We start from the raw sequence: 23,245 nt of genomic DNA on the forward strand, positions 1-23,245 counted from the left end.
AATTAACCATAATATTATCTAGGAGTTTAGTAGCATCTCCTAAAGTGATTTCCATAAAAGTGCCTCCCGCGGCCGAATCTAAAACATTTCTAGAAGAAAAATTCAATCCGACATAATTTTTTTGTATAATCATCCACAAATTCAAACCATGAGTAGGGCAATTATGTATCATTAATTTCATTTTCTCCCAAGCTTGTGCAACATGTTCATGATCAAGTTGCTTAAAGTTCATAATATCGTTTCTAAGAGAGATGATCTTAGCGGGAGGGAAATACTTAGAGATAAAAGCATCTTTGCGCTTGTTCCAAGCATCAATACTATTTTTAGGCAAAGAAGAAAACCAAGCTTTAGCACGATCTCTAAGAGAAAAAGGAAATAGCTACAATTTAACGACATCATTATCGACATCTTTTTTCTTTTGCATATCACATAAATCAACGAAGCTATTCAGATGAGTAGCGGCATCTTCACTAGGAAGGCCGGCGAATTGATCTTTCATAACAAGATTCAACAAAGCAGTATTAATTTCAGAAGATTCAATATTGGCAAGAGGAGCAATCGGAGTGCTAAGGAAATCATTATTATTGGTATTGGTGAAGTCACACAATTTGGTAGTATCTTGAGCCATCGCGACAAACAAGCAATCTAACACACGAGCAAACAAAAAGGCAAGCAAGAAAAGAGAGGGAGGATGGAGAGAGAGAGGGCAAATAAAACGGCAAGGGTGAAGTGGGGGAGAGGAAAATGAGAGGCAAATGGCAAATAATGTAATGCGAGAGATAGGGATTGTGATGGGTACTTGGTATGTTGACTTTTTGCATAGACTCCCAGGCAACGGCGCCAGAAATCCTTCTTGCTACCTCTTGAGCTTGTGTTGGATTTTCCCCGAAGAGGAAGGGATGATGCAGCAGAGTAGCCTAAGTATTTCCCTCAGTTTTTGAGAACCAAGGTATCAATCCAGTAGGAGGCCACGCTCAAGTCCCTCATACCTCCACAAAATGATAGCTACTCACAACCAACACGATTAGGGGTTGTCAATCCCTTCACGGTCACTTACGAGAGTGAGATCTGATAGATATAATATTTTTGGTATTTTTGGTATAGAGATGCAAAGTCAAAAGTAAAAAAGCAAATCAAGATTAAAGTGATGGAGATTGATATGATGAGAATAGACCCGGGGGCCACAGGTTTCACTAGTGGCTTCTCTCAAGAGCATAAGTATTCTGCGGTGGGTGAACAAATTACTGTTGAGCAATTGACAGAATTGAGCATAGTTATGAGAATGTCTATGCATGATCATGTATATAGGCACCATGTCCGTGACAAGTAGACCGAAATGATTCTGCATCTACTACTATTACTCCACTCATCGACCGCTATCCAGCATACATCTAGAGTATTAAGTTAAAAACAGAGTAACGCCTTAAGCAAGATGACATGATGTAGAGAGATAAATTCATGCAATATGAAATAAATCCCATCTTGTTATCCTCGATGGAAACGATACAATATGTGCCTTGCTGCCCCTTCTATCACTGGGGACGGTCACCACAAGATCGAACCCAAAGCTAAGCACTTCTCCCATGGCAAGAACTACCAATGTAGTTGGCCAAACCAAACGGATAATTCGAAGAGACTTGCAAAGATAACCAATCATACATATAATAATTCAGAGAAGATTCAAATATTATTCATAGATAGACTTGATCATAAACCCACAATTCATCGGTCTCAACAAACACACCGCAAAAAGAAGATTACATCGAATAGATCTCCACAAGAGAGGGGGACAACTTTGTATTGAGATACAAAAAGAGAGAAGAAGCCATCTAGCTCCTAACTATGGACCCGAAGGACTGAGGTAAACTACTCACACTTCATCGGAGAGGCTATGATGATGTAGAAGCCCTCCATGAAGACGGCCCTCTCCGGCGGAGCTCCGAAACATGTCCCTAGATGGGATCTCGTGGATACATAAAGTTGCGGCGGTGGAATTAGGTTTTTGGCTCCTGTTCTGATCGTTTGGGGGTATATAGGTATATATAGGAGGAAGGAGTACGTCGGTGGAGCTCCGAGGGGCCCACGAGGCAGGGGGCGCGCCCTAGGGGGGGCGCCCCGCACCCTCGTGACCGCCTCTCTGATGCCTTGGAGTAGGGTCCAAGTCTCCAGGATCACGTTTGGAGCGTATCAGACTCCCAAGGGCTCCAAGTTCTGCCCTCGGCCGAACACCACGCCAGAACCTCCAGTGGTTTCGGACTCCGGCAGGCGCCCCCCTTCCAAGAGGGGAAAGTCGCCCGTGCCGGTGACCTCTGTCCATCCAGAGGCACCGGACAACCTACTGGGAGCGCTTTGCGACGCTTCCATTGACGAAGAGCACACCACTATTATGAGTGCGGTGATCAAGAAGGTTCAGTCCGCCAAGAGCGGACTGACTGAAGCCTGTGCGAGCCTTCTAACAGGCTTTGAGGTAAGTATTTAAAATATAGGAAAATATTACCGCATAGACAGTAGCCCCTGATGCTCTGTTTGGTGTTCACAAAGAAAAGCCGAATAGAGGATCAAATAATATCTGCAGGAGTCTAATATAAGTATGTCTGTATGCGTATGTAGGCTTCGCTGCTGACCTCGGCCGCACTGACTGCGGAGGTCGCCGCACTGAAGCAGAGCCTCGAACAATCTGATAAAGAACTCGGCCTTGCCAAGAGGCAGCTCGAGGAGAACAAAGGTAAGTAATACCTTGTCTATATATAAAAAAGATGTGGTTGCAAAATGACAGGATCATCATGGATGTGCCAGGGGCCATGATCGAAGTGGCGACCCTGAAGCAAGCGCTGTCCGAGGCCGAAAACAAAGCGGCCAAGGAGCGCACCCAGCGGGAGAAACAAGAGGCACGGGTGGGCGAGGTGTAGCAAGAGCTCCAGGCTCTCGTGAAGAAACACGAGACTTTGGAGCTTGACTCGAAGACGCGAGAGTCCGAGCTTGTCGCAACCCCGGAGAGCACAAAGCATGCCAAGGCCGAAGCCCAAAAGGCCCTCCAGGAAATTGAGGCGATGAGGAAGATAGCGACGGGTAAGGCATTCAATATGCAAAGCAAGCATGTAAAAGTAAATTACTTGTTACTTACCCGAGTCCGGAGCTCTCCAGGAGCATTCGCAGATTTGCCACGTAGAGTGTCGGGTGCCGCGAAGTATTACCAGGCCAAGGAGGGAAGCTCGATGGAGAAGTTGTTCTGATCTCAGTATACTGGGACCAAACACCCGATGCCTATGAGCGACTAGCTGAAGCAACTGGTCGAGCTGCACAAGGCGGCCGAACAGGCCATGAGGGGCCTTATAGTTCGGATGTGGCCTGGCGCTCCCTTCCCAACAGCTACTTCGGTCTGGTGAGGCGGCTTGTGGATGCCTGCCCACGGCTGGAAGTCATAAAGCGGTCCGTCTGCATCAAAGGTGCACGCCGGGATTTTGCCCGTGCGAAGGTGCACTGGGCCAAGATGGACGCTGAGAAGCTGGTGAAGGAGGGGCCGCCGCAGGGCAAGGAGCATCGCCACCCCAAAATGTATTATGAGGGTGTCCTGAAGGGTGCCCGTCTTGTGGTGGATGAGTGTGCGAAGGATGTGATTTTTGAATGAACTTTCTCGTGTGATCCTGTATTATGAAAACTTGTTCATATGCGCTATGCAACGCTTGTTTAAATTTAAAATATTACCTTCTGTGCGGCTGTTTATTAAATCTGAGAGATGGCCAGTCGTCGGCTTCTGCCCCCATGCCACGAGTGCTGGGGTGTTCGGGATAAAGCTGAGCACTCTTTTTCCCATTGTTGGGTACTTCAAGGGAGGTGCTCAGCACAACGAACAAGGCAATCGAACTATAATGTTTTATCACTCTCAATTAGCCATAGAAGTCTACAATTTTGAATTTTGGCGAAGCCCCTAGTATTCGGAAGGACGAATTCGGGGCTCTATACACGCCTTAAGCCGGAAAAAGCTGACTCCTCGCTCTAAGCGGCATAACTCTTTAGGGACTCGAGACCTCTCGAACAGCGACCAACTCTCGCCTTATCATGATAGTCAATTTTAGCTTTCTCTACTGAGGTGCTTGCCCAGATGAACCGGGGCACAATCGCAGTAGTTCTCCCAGTGCTACCTTAGCCGATATAGCGGAACGTAAGGTACCAAAACATGGGAGCCGGGCAAACCCAACTATTGACCCAAGACATGATTCGGAGCTGATGCATATAATGCTATAAGTTTGGGGTGCCGCACTGTCGAAAGTGTTCGGACTTCTCACGCCGTATTATGCGGTACCTTTAAGCCCCTGGCGTATTGGCCGTACCAGAGTGTACGGGTGGTGAATGTCATGAATGAACATATATATAAAAGAATAGACGGTAATAGTCTAGTGCTATGCATTGTTTATTCAAAAAGGTGCGTCGAAGCAGAATGATACAAGTAGTGCGATAAGCAAAAAGTAGGACTATTTGACATGTCCCTTCCAAGGGCAAGCTAAGGAATGGTATTTAAAGCAAGTATTTCACTCGTTATTAGAGACCACCTGGGAGTTCCATGGTGCGATGTAGCTTTCTGCCTCCTTGGTTGTTGTATCGTGTGTCCGGCAATCGTACTGCCAGACGGGGTTTCCAGAGAGTAAAGTCCTGAAACAGAGAAAAGAATAACAAAGCAGGAAGCCCCTAGTGCGGTTGAGCTGTGTTTTGGGGCGTGTCGTACTCGTGCCCCCACCTATGCCCATGGTATTTTTAATGCGTAATTATGTATGCGTGGCACAGATTTCGCCGTTTGGCTGGGACTGGGGTGGGGGCCGCATTGCTATGCGAGCTCGGAACGTGCCAGGCGGTCTTGTTGCAGATTACTCCGGGCGCTCTTGACGGTGTCTGGGTGTTTAATCACCGAACTGGTGGATTGCCTGAAGAGGCTGCTTTGTGCTTCTGCTGCGAGGGCCGTAGTGTGCTCCTCCGTGCGGAGAGAGCGCTCTGTGTTTCCATTGACTGTGATGACCCCCCGAGGTCCTGGCATCTTGAGCTTGAGGTAAGCATAATGCGGTACCGCATTGAATCTCTCAAATGCGGTTCACCCGAGCAATGCATGATAGCCACTGCGGAACGAGACTATATCGAAGATTAACTCCTCGCTTCGGAAGTTATCCGGGGATCCGAAGACCACTTCCAGCGTGACTGAGCCTCTGCAATGGGCCTCTACACCTAGTATGATGCCTTTGAAGGTCGTTTTTATGGGTTTGATTTGAGGGGTATATACCCATTTTGCACACTGTGTCCTGATAAAGCAGGTTCAGGCTGCCGCCGTCATCCATAACGACTCGAGTGAGGTGAAATCCGTCGATGGTTGGGTCTAGGACCAGTGCGGCGAATCCGCCATGACGGATACTAGTGGGATGGTCCCTGTGATCGAAGGTGATCGGACAGGAGGACCATGGGTTGAACTTTGGGGCGACTGGCTCCAACGCGTATACGTCCCTTAACGCACGCTTTCGCTCCCTCTTGGGGATGTGGGTTGCGTATATCATGTTCACCATCCGCACTTGTGGGGGGAACCTCTTCTGTCCTCCGGCGTTCGGCGGTGGGGGCTCCTCCTCCACCTTGCTATGTGACCCCTTATCTTTGTTTTCGGCATTTAACTTACCGGCCTGCTTGAACACCCAACATTCCCTGTTGGTGTGGTTGGCTGGCTTGTCGGTGGTGCCGTGTATTTGACATGAGCGATCGAGTATACGGTCCAAACTGGACGGGCCCGGGGTGCTTCTTTTGAATGGCTTTTTCCGCTGACCGGGTTTAGAGCCTCTGAATCCGGCATTGACTACCGTATCCTCGGTATTGTCGCCGTTGATGTGGCGCTTGTGTTTGTTGCGACGTGACCTGCCATTGCCATCCTTGGTATCTGAAGTACCATGGCTCTTTGATATATTATTGCTACGAGCCAGCCAGCTATCCTCTCCCGCGCAAAAGCGGGTTATTAGTGTCGTGAGGGCTGCCATAGATTTTGGTTTTTCCTGGCCAAGGTGTCGGGCGAGCCACTCATCGCGGATGTTGTGCTTAAAATCTTCTAGGGCCTCTACATCCAGACAGTCGACGATTTGATTTTTCTTTGTCAGGAATCGTGTCCAGAATTGCCTGGCCGATTCCTCTGGCTGCTGAATTATGTGGCTCAAGTCATCGGCATCTGGTGGTCGCACATAAGTGCCCTGCAAGTTGTCGAGGAATGCGGCTTCCAGATCTTCCCAACAGCCAATGGATTCTGCTGGCAGGCTGTTGAGCCAATGCCGAGCTGGTCCTTTGAGCTTGAGTGGGAGGTATTTGATGGCGTGTAGATCGTCGCCGTGGGCCATGTGGATGTGCAGGAGGAAGTCTTCGATCCATACCGCAGGATCTGTTGTGCCGTCGTATGATTCGATATTTACGGGTTTGAAACCCTCTGGGATTTGGTGATCCATTACTTCGTCTGTGAAGCATAGGGGGTGTGCAGAGCCTCTGTACTGGGCTATGTCGCGACGCAGCTCAAATGAGTCTTGTCCGCTATGTTCGGCCCGGCCGGATTTACTTTTACTGTATCCGGCGTGACGGTTATCGTCTTGCGTAGTGGCGCGCCCTCGTGATCCGTAGATCGATCTTGCGTGTTTTGCTTTGTCCTCCAATACGTCTCGCAGGTCTAGCGTGTTTCCCTGTGCCTTGACATTTTTGTTTGAGTGGCATCGAGGTGCGGGCTGAGCTTTTGGCTGAAATGCCTCTCTGTCGCGGCCACGAGGTGGCCAATCTGCCGCGTCATACGTAGGAGATGTAGGTTTTAATGCTTCCTCCTCCAGTCGGGGTAGCAACCTGCGCTTTGGGTAACTCTTGGAGGGGCGTTCGAGTTCATATTCCTCGGCCGCAAGGACTTCAGTGCATTTGTCAGCTAGCGAATCTTGATCAGCTTGAAGCTGCTGTTGCTTTTTCTTAAGGCTATTTGCCGTGGCTATAAGCCGGCACTTGAAGCGCTCTTGCTCGACGGGATCCTTAGGCATGACAAATTAGTCATCGTCGAGGCTTGCCTCGTCTTCGGAGGGTGGCATGTAATTATCATCCTCCGCCTCTCCATTTGCCGCTCTCTCGGGAGGGCTGGCTTCTCTGTCCTCCTGCTCTAAATCTTGCTGGAGGGGATTGTCGTTATCTTCGGCACTGTCTGGAGTGCTATTATCTCTTGTGCCGGTATCACCGCTTTTGCTTTGGCGAGACTCAGAGCGGCGTCGCTGACGTCGGTGCTTGGGTTGCTTCTTGGAGGGGTCATCCTCCGCTGTCCCGACGCCATTGCCTTCTTTGGGTGTGTCCACCATATATATATCATATGATGAGGTGGCTGTCCAGTGCCCTGTGGGCAGTGGTTCTTGTTCGTCTCCTGCATCGTCGTCCATACCGTCGATGTCTTCGGAGTCGAAGTCGAGCATGTCGGTCAAATCGTCGACAATGGCTACTAAGTGGGTGGTGGGTGGGCGGCGAATTTCTTCGTCATCTGCATCCCAATCGTGCCGGACATAGTTCGGCCAGGACTCTCCTGACAAGGAGAGACCTTAATGAGTTCAATTTGTCGCCAAAGGGCGAGTGCTGAAAGATATCCGCGGAGGTAAACTCCATGATCGGCAGCCAGTTGGATTCGATAGGCACGGGCGCAGGCGGTACAGAGTCCGTGGCCTGGGAAGAATCCGGCAGTTCGGCGTCACGCCTCCCGTGAAGGGTAAGGTCGATACTCAGCTCAATCACCGCTGATAATGCGGCCTCCGTGGCGGGGTCTATCGACCCGTCCATGGATGGCGCAATTGGCTCCGAATTGAGGGTTGGAGCGGTTGCCGGTGCGGTCTCCCGAACACTGTCCGATGGTAGAGCTAAATCATGCTCATCGTGATCGTGTGGCGCACTCGGCAGGGGCTCGAATCCATCGAAGATCAAGTCTAGGCGGATATTGGCCGTGTAGTTTAAGATTCCAAACCTGACCTGGTAGCCAGGGGCGTAACTCTCAATCTGCTCCAGATGTCCAAGCGAGTTGGCCCGCAGTGCGAAGCCGCCGAATACAAAGATCTATCCGGGGAGAAAAGTCTCACCCTAGACTGCATCGTTATCGATGATTGAAGGATCCATCAAGCCTAATGATGACGACACAGAGGAACTCTCAATGAAAGCACCAATGTCGGTGTCAAAACCGGTGGATCTCGGGTAGGGGGTCCCGAACTGTGCGTCTAAGGCGGATGGTAATAGGAGGCAGGGGACACGATGTTTACCCAAGTTCGGGCCCTCTTGATGGAGGTAAAACCCTACGTCCTGCTTGATTGTTCTTGGTGATATGAGTATTACAAGAGTTGATCTACCACGAGATCAGAGAGGCTAAACCCTAGAAGCTAGCCTATGGTATGATTGTTGTTGTCCAACGGACTAAAACCCTCCGGTTTATATAGACACCAGAGGGGCTAGGGTTACACAGAGTCGGTTACAAGGAAGGAGATCTACATATCCGTATTTCCATGCTTGCCTTCCACGCCAAGGAGAGTCCCATCCGGACACAGGACAAAGTCTTTAATCTTGTATCTTCATAGTCCAACAGTCCGGCCAAAGGATATAATCTAGCTGTCCGGATATCCCCTAATCCAGGACTCCCTCAACACCCTTTGCTGTCAGCAGCATCGACTGATTTTTCTTTATTCTTTAGTTGTGAAGTAAATATGGCTCTGACATGTGAATCGCTGAGATGCATAATCATCGATTGTTTTGAATGTTCTCTATGAATTGCCAGGCCTGTGTGTCTGATTACAATGTACAGGAACGCTAAAAAGCTTCTCAAACTCTTGGTACTCCCTCTGTTCCTTTTTTACTTCGCAAATTAGATTTCTTTCAAGTCAGTTGATTTTACATTGTGAATGTTCATACTTTTTTCTATAAGACTGGTCGAAGTAGAGATACTTTGACTGCAGACAAAACTTGTATGCAGACTAAAAAGGACCGGAGGGAGTACATGTGAAACTGCTCCAAACGAGGTGATCACCCTGGGAATAATGCTAGTGTGTATTGTTTTGCATGTTCATCCAATGCCAGTGATATAAACATGCCGGATTTCATTACATTTCATACAATCTTCAACTAAAAAGGGTGCGCTGGAGGTATAATTAATTAACCGAAGCTACCCACCTGTGTCCGCCTAAGACTTACCTGCAGGTGCAGTTGCGTAACTGACATGTGGCTTAGATGCCTGTTGGGCCCACGTGTCAGTGACCCAACTGCACCAGCAGTTAAATAACTGAAGCAACACCCTTCTCCAACATAGCTCTCCGAGGCCTCGACGGAGCCGGCGGTGTCCTCTGTCTCATTGTTGACGGGGCAGCGCCTCGACGGAGCGGGGGAAATCCTCCCCCTCGTTGTCGGCAGGGTGGGGCCTCGGCTGAGCCGGCGATGTCCTCTGCTTCATTGTTGGCAGGGCAGGGCCTCGGCGGAGTAGGGCCTCTCAGAAGCCGGCGAGGTCCTTCGCCTCGGTGTCATCGGGGCGGGTCCTCGGTGGAGAAGGGCCTCGCCGAAGCTGGCGAAATACTTCACCTCCGTGCCGGCGGGGCGGTGCATCAGCGGAGCCGGCGTTGTCTGCTACCTCGTTGTTGGTGCCACGGGGCCTCGGCGGAGTAGGGCCTCGTCGATGCCAGTGGAGAGAGGACTCGTCAGAGCCGGCATTGTCCTCTACCTCATCCTCAGTCTCGCCAAATAGCGCCTCGCCCGCTTCATCGCCCTCTTTGTTGGCGGTCGCAGCCTCCGCCACCCGCATGCGGTACCGCCAGCGCTCGAGGCGGCCCTCGCTGGCGGAGCGCTACGAGTCGAATAGCGCCTCCTGCTCCACCTGCTCCACGGTGATCTGCTCCTCCACCTCTAGGTGCTCCTGGAGGAGATGGTGGTTGTAGGCGATGTCGGCCTGCGCCTCCCGGAACTGCTCCTGACGCTTCTGCCTCACCTTGTCCATGTATTTGGCACAGGCCTCGCCGACGGTCATGGTGCAATGCACCAGCGAGGATGGCGTCAAGGAGGGGGTTGGCGCCGGATTATCGAATACCATGTTCTCCATTGGGACGTCGTCGTCCTATGGTTGCTTGCCGGCTTGGTCCATCCTACGCCTGTCCCGAAGAGCGCTGGAGCGCGAGGAAGCCATGGTGGGCAGTAGTGGTATGGACAGGAGAAAGGGAACGGAGGCGGATGACTGCGGCTATGGCCGGCGCAGCAGTTTATATAGCAATGGTGGGCGGCGGAGTAGCCGCCTCGGCAACCATGTATCATTAATGTGGGTGGCAAACGGATGGACGGACGACACTTGTGTCGTTTGAAGGCGGAGCAATCGCCTGCACCGGGAAGCGGGGCAGGCGGCGCTGACCGTTTCGGTGGCAAGCGTGCGTGTGCGAGGGAGGCGGTCTGGGTGGGCTAGGTCAGTCAGACTCGTGCTTGGCAGCGGGTCGGTCCAGAAGCCGGACATGCTGGCTCGCCAGCGAGATCGCCAAGCTGAGCGACGACAATCAGATGATGGACCTAGCTTCGGACCAGGAGCCGGCGCCACTCTCCAAGCCGGTTCATGTCGTGTTCACCATAGAGCAGGTGCGGCCGCACTTCGACGCCCTAGTGGCGGAAGAGCTACCAGTGCTGGAGGACCTGTGCTGCAACCTCGGTCTCCTCAACGAGCACCATGAACAAGCGAACGACAACACCGTCGCGGACATGTGGCCCTATGATCCTGGCTTCCCGAATGAGTAGCGAGTGCTCTATCAGACCATCCGTAGGGCCCGCGAGGCCCTCTTTGTCGTCCTTCGAGTTGTTGTGCTCGCCGTGGCACTGCCGTCTCGCGTTGTCAACATGGTCAACGGACATGAGGAATGTGGAGATGACTTTACATGGAAAGGATGACAGTGGGGACCCACCAGGGCCATAGCCGCACGTTCGCAAGTGCCTCCTTATTATATACAACTATAATTTTTTTGCTTCCTCCTAGTTTCCTGACATCACGGTCACACACCATTGTCAATCTATGTAGTCAATAAATGAGAGAATTGCACAAGGAGCGGCCGACAGCTGGGACCAAGCAGCTTGAGTAGTATTTTTGTTTTTGAGGTGTGAGCACTTCAGAGTTTTTCTTAAGCGATGTTTTCGTTGTTGTTCAGAGGAAAGCAAGGTATTAACTGGGCGGGTTGTGGCCCATCTGGACCAGGCCAGATATCCAGCCCTGATATTAATTTTTTTCAAGATGAAAATGGCTCGCCCAGCTATAATTGTTTTTGAGGAATACCCAGGCAAGGTCAACTTGTTATTCTCTGCCCCGCCGGGCTGCAAATCTTTCCTAAGAGGGATGCATTAGGCTTAACAAGAAAATGGGCTTTAAGAAATAATAAATGGGATGTAATTATAAAAACTAGGCACTAACTATAAAAACTGCACCAAACATGTAATTAACTTATTATTTTTGGATTTTGAAATTTTTAATTTCATTAATTGTTGCACGCATAATATGTTGGATTTTTATGTAATACAAATTTATATTGAAATTGTATTTAATCTGACTAGAAATTTCGGGATAAAAATATTTCGGATCCCATCAAAATGTGGGAAATTTTATTGAATTCTGTTTTGAGCGGTTGGTTGAAATTATTAATCGTTGTCCTAGGTAGAAAATGGGCTGTACTTTTGATAACCCACAAGTATAGGGGATCGCAACAGTTTTCGAGGATAAAGTTTTCAACCCAGATTTATAGATTCGACACAAAGGGAGCTAAAGAATATTTGAAGGTATTAGCAGCTGAGTTGTCAATTTAACCACACCCGGAGATTAATTATTTGCAGCAAAGTGGTCAGTAGGAAAGTAGTTTGATAGTTTTGATAGTAGTAGTAGCAGCAACAGTAACAGTAACAACGATAGTAGTAATTTTGTAGCAAGTGTAATAGTGATGATAGAAGTAGTAACTTAGTAGAAACAATATGGAAATGTTCGTAGGCATTGGATCAGTGACTTGTTGGATGATATTCATCATGTGACACTTATAACCTAGGGCGATAAGGCACTAGCTCCAGTTCATCGATATAATGTAGGCATGTATTCCGTAAATAGTCATACATGCTTTATTAAAAGAACTTGCATGACATCTTTTGTCCCATCCTCCCATGGCAGAGGGGTCCATATTGGAAACTAAGGGATATTAAGGCCTCCTTTTAATAGAGAACCGGAACAAAGCATTAACACATAGTGAATACATGAACTCCTCAAACTACGATCATCACCGGGAGTGGGCCCGATTGTTGTCACTCCGGGGTTGCCGGATTATAACACGTAGTAGGTGACTATAACTTGCAAGATAGGATCTAGAACATGGATATAATGATGATAACATAAACAGTTCAGATATGAAATCATGGCACTCGGGCCCAAAGTGACAAGAATTAAGCATAGCAAAGTCATAGCAACATCAATCTATGAACATAGTGGACACTAGGGATCAGGCCCTAACAAAACTAACTTGATTACATGATGAATCTCCTCCAACCCCTCACTGACCAGCGAGCCTACAAAGGAATTACTCACTCCCAGTGGGGAGCATCATGGAATTGGCGATGGAGATGGGTTGGTGATGATGAAGAACCAAGATCCCCCTCTCCGGAGCCCCAAACGGACTCGAGATCTGCCCTCCCGAGGAAGAATAGGGCTTCGCGGTGGCTCCGTCTCGTGGATCGTGATAATTCTTTGTCCCTTATTTTTTTCTCTGAAAATAGGAATTTATAGTGTAAGGGTTGAGGTCTGCGGGGCCGCCATGTGGGTACAACCCACCTGGGTGCGCTAGGAGAGCGGGGCGCGCTTTGGTGGGTTGTGCCCACCTAGGGGCCCTATCGGATTTCGTGTTTCGGCAAAACCCTTGAGGTTCGAACACTGGAGTGCGCACGAAGATCTTCCCCCTCTCTAGCTCGAACGCTCAACGATCTCACGGCCGAGCTTGACGGACCCAAAGAACACGAGACACAAAGTTTATACTGGTTTGGGCCACCGTTGTGGTGTAATACCCTACTCTAGTGTAGTGTGGTGGATTGCCTCTTGGACTGAGGATGAACAGTTACAAGGGAAGAACAGCCTCCTGAGGAGAGGTGTCCTTGTGCTTGATGAACTTGTGTGTTCGAGGAAGATCTCGATCCCCTCTCTGTTATGGTGGTGGCTAGTCCTATTTATAGAGGCCCTGGTCCTCTTCCCAAATATTGAGCGGTAAGGGATCCCACAATGGCCAATTTGAAGGGAGACAACTAGTACAAGCTATCCTAACAAAACTAGTCTTCGCCTGCGAAAGGATCTGGTGGTGACGCCATTTTGGGCATCACGGTGACCTCCATCCTGCCGTCCTTCTGGTCTTGGTCTTGTTGCACGGTTTGGAAACCTTTGCCTGATGCCTTGGAACTCCTCGCCTGCGCTTGCCTCCTTACCACCAAAGAGGAAGCGACGACACTGTGCTCGCTGGCGCCCGCCTGGTCTTGATCGTCATGGCTTTCGTCATTGGAACCTCACGAGGTTCGCCTTGCCTTGATCTTTCCGCCCCTTGCGAGACAGCCTCGTGAGGCCGCCCCTGAGTAGGTCTTGCATCATCCACCCTCGCAAGTCTTGGCCCCACGCTAGGGTCTTGAATGTTTGCTGGTGAAGATGTGTCTTACGGGGCCGCTGGTGGAGCCACACCGCGGGCCGAAAACATGCAAGTCTGGGCACCCCCGTTCCTACAACACCGACGGGCCCCTCTCCTGTAGGTCTTGGCCCCAGAAATTATTATATATTATATAAAAATTCCTCGAAAAGTTTCGTTCCATTCCGGGAAATTTTATTACTGCACAAAAACAACACCATGGTAGTTCTGCTGAAAACAACGTTAGTCCAGGGTTAGTTTCATTCAAATCATGCAAATTAGAGTCCAAAACAAGAGTAAAAGCATGAGAAAAAGTAGGTACGTTGGAGACGCATGAACTCCCCCAAGCTTAGACCTTTGCTTGTCCTCATGCAATTCAGTTGATAAACTGAAAGTGAGAAAGAAAAACTTTTACAAACTCTTTTGCTCTTGTTTGCATAAATAAGCTTAACCAACACCCAGGTTTTCAGCCAACATTATAAGTAACCATATCAACAATAACTCTTAAAGATTATAATGACTCATATCAATGACATAATCAGCTAGCGAGCAATAATAAGATTTCTCAAAGGGCAACACGTTGTCAAAATAACCATGATATAATATGACAATAATGGTATATCGCTAGCCCTTTCTGAGACCGCGAAACATAAATGTAGAGCTCCTCCAAAGTTCAAGCAGCGACTAAACATTGTAATTCATGGTAGAAAAGATCTAGTCATGATGCACCCAACATTAGCTACACACAATGCATAAATCATGACAACTGTGCTCTACTCAGTTTATGGCGCTTGTTTTAGAAGGTGATGACACTACTGTAGGATGCTGCTAACGCGAAACTACGATCAGAGATCTTTCGACGAAACTGTGTGCGATGCCATAATCGCAAATGATGGTGTAAAAAGACCATCAAAAAAGGTGCAAAACGTTGCGATGGTGGAGCCATGAAACACGGTTCGGATTTTAGTTGTGTGTGCAATGCAGGGCATACATGTCAGTTCAATTAACTGTTCACGATGAGGAGGAACAAAAGAAGCGGGCAGCCAGATGGAGGTGTGTGCGATATACAACATACGGTTCACTCGGATGAATTGTTTGTGATTACGCAACACAAAAGAAACAATCAGCAGATGAAGGTGTGTGCGGTATACGACATGCGGTTCACTCGAATGAACTGTTTGCGTTGAGACATGAGAACAGAAACGGTTCAACTTAACAAGATGTGTGTGATACGCGGCAAACAAGTCTGTAATCAGAAATGTGTGTGAAGACCGATAATAACACAGACAGTTGCTGCTAATAAGACATGTGTGTTGTGCGATGGGATTGCATACAGAACAACATATATATATACACACACACACACTTATAAGGACATGCTTGCATAATCAAATTAAATATGCACTTACATAGCTGGCTACTACAACCATGGCATTTGCACACACCAAAGTAAACTATTACATGCATAATTACATAGGTGGCTACTACACACATTACATTTCCACACACCAATAAAGTAAACTATATATTACATGCATAATTAACTAGCATAAACGATCATCTCATCATCATCTACTTCTTGTGACGCTTGCTCTGCTTGTGGCTCGATCCGGGCTCATTGATTTTGGTAACGAGGAACTTCCTCATGTCAACAATCCACCTATGCATCTCGTAGCATGTGTACACGCTCTTGGCCGTGAACCTGAGGTGAGGTTCATCCAGTTGCCGCATCCAGGCCCTGTGCCAGGATAGGGGACTTGTTCTCTGGGCATTCTACTTCATCTTTTCATAGTAGGGGTCGATGATGGCCGAGGCGAGTTCGAACAGGGAGTCCTTCGTGGTGCCCCAGACCCTGTAGTGGTCACGGATTTCGACAAGGTTGTTGCAGGCCAAGCCCATAACAGGGAGCGCTTTTACATCATCGGTGGTTTCCACCATGGTGAAATTGTAGTGGGTGCTATTGACAAACCTATTGAAACGGTCGCAAGGCTCTGTTGCCACGCAGTAGTGGTAGATGAGGACATGATGGCCCACAGACAACTGGGCAACGGCAGCCTTCTGCACTATGCCAGGAAGAACGGTCGTTTACTGGAGGTCGATGCTGACCACCTTGTACTTGTCTCGAGCAAGCAACTGCTCAACGCTGTTGATGTAGTAGTCCACCACGGCCGGGTCGATGGTGTACACCACCAAGAGATCTGTCGCCCTCGCGTGGGTGTCCACTCTATGCTCGCCGAACTCCATTGGAGCGCCGCTGGACATCCCCTCTCTATGTGTCGTCGTGGGTGTGCTTGTTCTGTTGTGGGGCTAATACGTCTCCAACGTATCTATAATTTTTGATTGCTCCATGCTATATTATCTACTATTTTGGACTATATTGGGCTTTATTTTCCACTTTTATATTATTTTTGGGACGAACCTATTAACCGGAGGCCCAACCCGAAATTGTTGTTTTTTGCCTATTTCAGTGTTTTGAAGAAACGGAATATCAAACGAAGTCCAAACGGAATAAAACCTTCGGGAACGTGATTTTCTCACCGAACGTGATCCAAGAGACTTGGACCCTACTCCAAGGAGTCAAAGAGGCGGTCAACCGGGTGGGCCCCCCCTAGGGCGCGCCCCCTGCCTCGTGGGCCCCTCGATGCTCCACCGACGTACTCCTTCCTCCTATATATACCTACGTACCCCCAAATGAACAGATACGGCACCAAAAACCTAATTCCACCGCCGCAACTTTCTATATCCACGAGATCCCATCTTGGGGCCTGTTCCGGAGCTCCACCGGAAGAGGGCCGTCATCACGGAGGGCTTCTACATCATCATAGCCTCTCCGATGAAGTGTGAGTAGTTTACTTCAGACCTTCGGGTCCATAGTTAGTAGCTAGATGGCTTCATCTCTCTTTTGGGAACTCAATAGAAAGTTCTCCCCCTCTCTTATGGAGATCTATTCGATGTAACCTTCTTTTTGCGGTGTGTTTGTTGAGACCGATGAATTTTGGGTTTATGATCAAGTCTATCTATGAATAATATTTGAATCTTCTCTGAATTCTTTTATGTATGATTGGTTATCTTTGCAAGTCTCTTCGAATTATCCATTTGGTTTGGCCAACTAGATTGGTAGTTCTTGCCATGGGAGAAGTGCTTAGCTTTGGGTTCGATCTTGCGGTGTCCTTTCCAAGTGACAGAAGGGGCAGCAAGGCACGTATTTCATCGTTACCATCGAGGATAACAAGATGGGGTTTATTTCATATTGCATGAATTTATCTCTCTACATCATGTCATCTTGCTTAAGGCGTTACTCTGTTTTTAACTTAATACTCTAGATGCATGCTGGATAGCGGTCGATGAGTGGAGTAATAGTAGTAGATGCAGAATCGTTTCGGTCTACTTGTCACGGACGTGATGCCTATATACATGATCATGCCTAGATATTCTCATAACTATGCTCAATTCTGTCAATTGCTCAACAGTAATTTGTTCACCCACTGTAGAATACTTATGCTCTTGAGAGAAGCCACTAGTGAACCTATGGCCCCTGGGTCTATTCTCATCATATCAATCTCCATCACTTTAATCTTGATTTGCTTTTTACTTTGCCCTTACTTTTTACTTTGCATCTTTATACCAAAAATACCAAAAATATTATATCTGTCAGATCTCACTCTCGTAAGTGACCGTGATGGGATTGGCAACCCCTAATCCCGTTGGTTGCGAGTAGCTATCGTTTTGTGCAGTTACGAGGGACTTAAGCATGGCCTCCTACTGGATTGATACCTTGGTTCTCAAATACTGAGGGAAATACTTACGCTACTCTGCTACATCATCTCTTCCTCTTCCGGGAAAACCAACACAAGCTCAAGACGTAGCAAGAAGGATTTTTGGCGCCGTTGCGAGGGAGTCTACGCAAAAAGTCAACATACCAACTACCCATCACAATCCCTATCTCTCGCATTACATTATTTGCCATTTGCCTCTCATTTTCCTCTCCCCACACTTCACCCTTGCCATTTTATTATCACTCTCTCTCTCTCTATCCTCCCTCTCTATTTGCCTCTTTTCCCTCGCCATGTCAGAACCAAAAAGAGTTGGGGGTTCTCTCCCAAGTTCTAGTGCTTTAGACAATCCTGCTATCTTATCTAAACTCATAAATCAGAATGCTATAGAACAACTTGCTGGAGTTATCAATGATAACCTTAGTAATTTTGATGAAGATGATTCTGGAATTTTTCGTTACTTACTTGATCAATCTTTGAAAGATGCTTGGGATAGGCTATTAAGGATCCGGGCTAGCTATGTACCCCAATATCAAATTGAGGTTTACATAAAAAGCTTTTATGTTGGGCTACTCGCTTCATTCAAACAAGTTTTAGATTCTATTTTCGAAGGGGGTTTCCTTGAAGGGGACCCCATAGATACCTATGAAAGGATGAGAACTATATTTGGGCACCCCATTAATGAGAAAGCTGAAATTACATCTCTCTTGCTTTCTTACCAAAATGAATCTATTAAAGAGATAAAAGCTAGCCTAGATGCCAATTTCTGCAACATTCTTAATCTTTCTTCTACCATTAATGGACATGTACTTTGTCAAAATATAAAGACTAATTCTATAGATAACAAGTTTGCTCTCTTTCTCTCTAAGAACGGCAATACCTAGATCTATCCTCGCTTTTATGCCTAGCTAGGGGCGTTAAACGATAGCGCTTGTTGGGAGGCAACCCAATTTTATTTTTATTCCTTGCTTTTTGCTCCTGTTTAGTAATAAATAAATTATTTAGCCTCTGTTTTGGTTGTGTTTTTTGTGTTTAATTAGTGTTTGTGCCAAGTAGAACCGTTGGGAAGACTTGGGGAAAGTCTTGTTGAACTTGCTGTAAAAAACAGAAACTTTAGCGCTCACGGGAACTGCTGTCATTTTTAATTGATGAGTGATATTTAGTTAATTATTTTTGAAGATGATTAATAGATAAATTAGTCACGTCCAGAAATTTATTTTAGAATTTTTGGGGTTCCAGATCTTGCGCTAGCTACAGATTACTACAGACTGTTCTGTTTTTGACAGATTCTGTTTTTCGTGTGTTGTTTGCTTATTTTGATGAATCTATGGTTAGTAAAATAGTTTATAATCCATAGAGAAGTTGGAATACAGTAGGTTTAACACCAATATAAATAAAGAATGAGTTCATTACACTACCTTGAAGTGGTCTTTTGTTTTCTTGCGCTAACGGAGCTCACGAGTTTTCTACTTTTTGTTTTGTATTGTGAAGTTTTCAAGTTTTGGGTGAATTCTTTTGATGGATTATGGAACAAGGAGTGGCAAGAGCCTAAGCTTGAGGATTCCCATGGCACCCCCAAGATAATCCAAGGACACCAAGAAGGCAAAGCTTGGGGATGCCCCGGAAGGCATCCCCTCTTTCGTCCACTTCCATCGGTAATTTACTTGGAGCTATATTTTTATTCACCAACATGATATGTGTTTTGCTTGAAGCGTCTTGTATTATTTGTGTCTTTGTGTCTTAGTATGCCAAAATCATCCTTTCTGTACACACCTTTTGAGAAAGCCATACATGAATTAAAATTTGATAGAATACTCTATGTGCTTCACTTATATCTTTTGAGCTAAGTAGTTTTGCTCTATGTGCTTCACTTATATCTTTTGAGCTAAGTAGTTTTGCTCTATGTGGTTCACTTATATCTTTTGAGCTATGTAGTTTTGCTCTATGTGCTTCACTTATATCTTTTGAGCGTTATAATTTTGCTCTATGTGCATCACTTAGATCTTTTAGAGGACGGTGGTGGATTTGTTTTAAAGAAACTATTGATCTCTCATGCTTCACTTAAATTATTTTGAGAGTCTCTTAATAGCATGGTAATTTGCTTAATAATAATATGCTTGGTATTCAATATTTGTGAATTTTTCTTTTGAGTGTGTTGAATACTAAGAAAAGATTGAAGCATGATAATTTTTTTGAGATATATAGGTGATAATATTAAAGTCATGCTAGTTGAGTAGTTGTGAATTTAAAGAATACTTGTGTTAAAGTTTGTGATTCCCGTAGCATGCACGTATGGTGAACCGTTATGTGATGAAGTCGGAGCATGATTTATTTATTGATTGTCTTCCTTATGAGTGGCGGTCGGGGACGAGCGATGGTCTTTTCCTACCAATCTATCCCCCTAGGAGCATGCGCGTAATACTTTGTTTGATAACTTCTAGATTTTTGCAATAAGTATATGAGTTCTTTATGACTAATGTTGAGTCCATGGATTATATGCACTCTCACCCTTCCACCTTTGCTAGCCTCTTTAATACCGCGCACCTTTCGCTGGTATCATACACCTCAAAACAGCCACCATACCTACCTATTATGGCATTTCCATAGCCATTCCGAGATATATTGCCATGCAACTTTCTACCGTTCCATTTATTATGACACACTCCATCATTGTCATATTGCATATCCCGGTACACCATCGGAGGCATTCATATAGAGTCATATTTTGTTCTAAGTATTGAGTTGTAATTGTTGAGTCGTAAGAAAAATAAAAGTGTGATGATCATCATTATTAGAGCATTGTCCCAGTGAGGAAAGAATGATGGATACTATGATTCCCCCATAAGTCGGGATGAGACTCCGAATGAAAAAAGAGAGGCCAAAGAAGCCCAAATAAAAAGAGGCCATAAAAAATAGAAAAGGCCCAAATAAAAAAATGAGAGAAAAAGAGAGAAGGGACAATGTTACTATCCTTTTACCACACTTGTGCTTCAAAAGTAGCACCATGATCTTCATAGTAGAGTGTCTCTCATGATTCACTTTCATATACTAGTGGGAATTTTACATTATAGAACTTGGCTTGTATATTCCAATGATGGGCTTCCTCAAATTTCCCTAGGTCTTCATGAGCAAGCAAGTTGAATGCACACCCACTTAGTTTCTTTTTGAGCTTTCATATACTTATAGCTCTAGTGCATCCGTTGCATGGCAATCCCTACTCACTCACATTGATATCTATTGATGGGCATCTCCATAGCCCGTTGATAGGCCTAGTAGATGTGAGACTATCTTCTCCTTTTTGTCTTCTCCACAACCACCATTCTATTCCACCTATAATGCTATATCCATGGCTCACGCTCATGTATTGCGTGAAGATTGAAAAAGTTTTGAAGAAGTTAGAGTGTGAAACAATTGCTTGGCTTTTCATCGGGGTTGTGCATGATTTAAATACTTTGTGTGGTGAAGATAGAGCATAGCCAGACTATATGATTTTGTAGGGATAACTTTCTTTGGCCATGATATTTTGAGAAGTCATAATTGGTTTGTTAGTATGCTTGAAGTATTATTATTTTTTATGTCAATATAAACTTTTGTCTTGAATCTTTCGAATCTGAATATTCATATCACAATTAAGAAGATTTACATTGAAATTATACCAAGTAGCACTCCGCATCAAAAAATCTCTTTTTATCATTTACCTACTCGAGGACGAGCAGGAATTAAGCTTGGGGATGCCTGATACGTCTCCAACGTATCTATAATTTTTGATTGCTCCATGCAATATTATCTACTGTTTTGGACTATATTGGGTTTTAATTTCCACTTTTATATTATTTTTAGGACTAACCTATTAACCGGAGGCCCAGCCCAGAATTGCTGTTTTTGCCTATTTCAGTGTTTTGAAGAAACAGAATATCAAACGGAGTCCAAACGGAATAAAACCTTCGGGAACGTGATTTTCTCACCGAACGTGATCCAAGAGACTTGGACCCTACTCCAAGGAGTCAAAGAGGCGGTCACGATGGTGGGGGGCGCGCCTCCTGCCTCGTGGGCCCCTCGACGCTCCACCGACGTACTCCTTCCTCCTATATATACCTACGTACCCCCAAACGAATAGATACAGAGCCAAAAACCTAATTCCACCGCCGCAACTTTCTGTATCCACGAGATCCCATCTTGGGGCCTGTTCCGTAGCTCCGCCAGAAGAGGGCCGTCATCACAGAAGGCTTCTACATCATCATAACCTCTCCGATGAAGTGTGAGTAGTTTACTTCAGACCTTCGGGTCCATAGTTAGTAGCTAGATGGCTTCTCCTCTCTTTTTGGATATCAATACAAAGTTTTCCCCCTCTCTTGTGGAGATCTATTCGATGTAATCTTCTTTTTGCGGTGTGTTTGTTGGGACCGATGAATTGTGGGTTTATGATCAAGTCTATCTATGGATAATATTTGAATCTTCTCTGAATTCTTTTATGTATGATTGGTTATCTTTGCAAGTCTCTTCGAATTATCCGTTTGGTTTGGCCAACTAGATTGGTAGTTCTTGCCATGGGAGAAGTGCTTAGCTTTGGGTTCGAACTTGCGGTGTCCTTCCCCAGTGACAGAAGGGGCAGCAAGGCACGTATTGCATCGTTGCCATCGAGGATAACAAGATGGGGTTTATTTCATATTGCATGAATTTATCTCTCTACACCATGTCATCTTGCTGAAGGCGTTACTCTGTTTTTAACTTAATACTCTAGATGCATGCCGGATAGCGGTCGATGAGTGGAGTAATAGTAGTAGATGCAGAATCATTTCGGTCTACTTGTCACGGACGTGATGCCTATATACATGATCATGTCTAGATATTCTCATAACTATGCTCAATTCTGTCAATTGCTCAACAGTAATTTGTTCACCCACCGTAGAATACTTATGCTCTTGAGAGAAGCCACTAGTGAAACCTATGGCCCCTGGGTCTATTCTCATCATATCAATCTCCATCACTTTAATCTTACTTTGCTTTTTTACTTTGCCTTTACTTTTTACTTCGCATCTTTATACCAAAAATACCAAAAATATTATATCTATCAGATCTCACTCTCGTAAGTGACCGTGAAGGGATTGACAACCCCTAATCGCATTGGTTGCGAGTAGCTATCGTTGTGTGCAGGTACGAGGGACTTGAGCATGGCCTCCTACTGGATTGATACCCTGGTTCTAGAAAACTGAGGGAAATACTTACGCTACTCTGCTGCATCATCCCTTCCTCTTCGAGTAAAACCAACGCAAGCTCAAGACGTAGCAGGGGCGTGATCGAAAGGTTGAAGAAACTAAGGTTATAATGGTCACGGGAATTAAAGGGGAAGCTGGACGGCAAGGAATATCGGCAGGCCCTGATGGCAGTTCTAATTTGCAGCGCGTAACTCCATTGTGCCGCACGTAACTGCATCACGTGGCAACGCACGTGGCGCAACCGCATGCATATGGGGCCCCCGACGTGATTGTGTGCACGCCCATCCGCTGGTAGAGCGTGTGCGGAGGGACGCCAGTAGAGCGCTCCGCGGCAGAATTTTGGATGTCGTCCGAAAACACAAAAGTCGCCCATCTTGTTTGGGCTTGGTACTAGTACAAACCGTTCCTAATGAAGCAACGATGAGAAACCATATATATGTATATATATAACAGTTGAATGCGCAAGGAAAATATCTCCCCAAGCCGAGCGCGCCGACGGACGCGAGCAGAGCGTGCTGTGGCGCCTAACAGCGGGCAGAGCTTTCCGAGGGATGCAAGCAGAGGCTAGCACAATGATACGTGGCAAATAAGACGA

The sequence above is a fragment of the Triticum urartu genome, chromosome 2A (genome assembly GCF_056163025.1).
Source record: "Triticum urartu cultivar PI428250 chromosome 2A, HENAU_Tu73, whole genome shotgun sequence".
NCBI classification, from domain to species: Eukaryota; Viridiplantae; Streptophyta; class Magnoliopsida; order Poales; family Poaceae; genus Triticum; species Triticum urartu.